We start from the raw sequence: 2132 nt of genomic DNA, 5'->3' as shown, positions 1-2132 counted from the left end.
CTTTGTGTTTATGGTTTTTCTTACTTATTGTATGGATTTAGCAATGAACTAACTCATTTTGGGTTAGGGTTTTGATGTAGTTCGGATTCTCATGGATTAAGCAATTGATTTTTATTATTTTCATATGCTATTGCAATGATTGTGGGGTTATTCTATTTTTAATGCTATTAATTGATGAATATGATGAGATTGAGAAATAATTCATGTTAAGCTTCTTGGGTAATCACCATTGTAGTATTAAATGCTAGAGATAGATTTAAGAATCAATGAAATCAATCTAGGATTCTAGGTGCTTAATGAGCTTAGAACTATTAATCTTTAATTTGTTGGTTGCGGAAGTTTAATAGGGAAAAGTAGGAAAACATAGCCTGAGAAGGTATGTTTACAATTTAGAGAATTCGATTTACAATCAATGCATGTGAATATGGAAATAGTAGAATCTGTAGGTTTAATCCATAAAGTCCGAATGAAATCAAAACCTACCTGTTGTTTTAAATTGATATTACCTTGTTTTTAATCGTGCTTTCATAATTTAGCTTTCAATATTTAGAAATTTTGTTTTAGATTTAAGTTTAATTTGCTCCCATTAATCCAAACAACTCGATTGCTCCAACTTGAAAACAGTAGAAAACTTAGTGCTTAGCAACCAATCCTCGTGGGAACGATACTCACTCATCACTTTATTACTTTGTGCGACTAGTGCACTTGCTATTTATGCATGTTGTAGTAACAACGCATCAAGTTTTTGGCGCCGTTGCCCGGGAATGAGTTTTGTGTTAACATTAAAATTTTCTTGTGTTAGCTAGATTGGAGTGTTATTTTTACTTAATTGTTGTTTCTTTAATTTTCGTTATTTTTCTTTGTTTGGTGTGATTTGACTCTTGCAATTTTTTTGTGTAGTTTATGCGAACAGCAAGATGTCAGCCAGTGATTCCTGTTGATCTTGAGATTGAAAGAATCACTCAAAGACTGAACAGAGAAAAAAGAGAAAGAGAAACTACAGTTGAACCATAAGTAATAGTTGTAGAGATGGCAGAGAATAGAACCCTGAGGGAAGTCTCTGTTCCCATAGTTGAAGGCAGTGGGTCGAGTATTACTAGACCAACGGTACAAGCCAACAATTTTGAGGTAAAGCCGGCAATCATTCAGATGATCCAGCAGTCGGTTCAATTCAGGGGTGATTTGAAGGAAGATCCAAATCTACACATTGCAAATTTTTTAGAGATTTGTGATACTTTCAAGACAAACGGAGTGTCAGATGATGCAATCAGATTGAGACTATTCCCATTTTCATTGAAGGATAAAGCTAAGGGATGGTTACTGGCACTACCTTCAAGATCAATCACCACATGGAATGATTTAGCACAGAAGGTCCTAACCAAATTCTTTCCTCCAGCAAAGTCGGCAAAGTTGAGAAATGACATCACGTCATTCATTCAAAAAGAGTTAGAATCATTGTATGAGGCTTTGGAGAGATACAAAGAATTACTGAGAAGGTGTCCACATCATGGGTTGCTAGTTTGGATGCAAGTCCAAACATTTTATAATGGATTAACGGTGAAAGTGCAAACTATGGTGGATGCAGCCATGGGAGGCGTATTATAGAATAAGACTCCGGAATAAGCTCACGAGTTGCTTGAGGTTTTGGCAAGCAAAATTATCAAAGACCTAATGAGAGGGTGTAATCGAAGAAATCTATGGGTCTTCATGAAGTTGATGCATATACAGCCATTTCAACCCAACTGACAGCACTTCAGAAACAGTTGGGAAGTATGCAGGTAAATTCCTTTCAAGCTCCTCAACTAACTTGTGATTTTTGTGCAGGTAATCACGTTAGCAGTGAATGTTAAGTAGGGAACACGTTTGCCTCAGCATTGTCATCATCGGAGCAGGTTAACTACTTCACTGGAAATCAAAGGCAACTGACCAATCCGTACTCCAACACATATAATCCTGGTTGGAGGAATCACCCAAACCTGTCTTGGGGCAATCAAAACCAACAGAATCAGCAAAACAATCAATGGAATCAAAGGGCATCGCCAAACAACCAAACAAGGGTGAACAACCAACAAGGAGACCCAAGAGTGACAAAATTGGAGGACATGTTTGGGAAGTTTATGCAAGAGACCACG

At 36.9% G+C, this 2132-nt stretch overlaps 1 non-coding gene across 1 annotated transcript; it reads right to left on the bottom strand.

Moving 5' to 3' along the window:
• Window positions 1–1407: 1407 nt before the first annotated feature.
• LOC116140039 lies at window positions 1408–1514 on the bottom strand. The gene has a single exon (XR_004129547.1). It is a non-coding gene; the product is annotated as a small nucleolar RNA R71 (small nucleolar RNA).
• Between the last annotated feature and the right edge of the window lie 618 nt (window positions 1515–2132).

The sequence above is a fragment of the Pistacia vera genome, unplaced genomic scaffold (assembly GCF_008641045.1).
Source record: "Pistacia vera cultivar Batoury unplaced genomic scaffold, PisVer_v2 Contig360, whole genome shotgun sequence".
Taxonomy (NCBI): domain Eukaryota; kingdom Viridiplantae; phylum Streptophyta; class Magnoliopsida; order Sapindales; family Anacardiaceae; genus Pistacia; species Pistacia vera.
The sequence above is the reverse complement of the archived record's forward strand: the minus strand, read 5'-3'. Positions and strand labels throughout refer to the sequence as shown.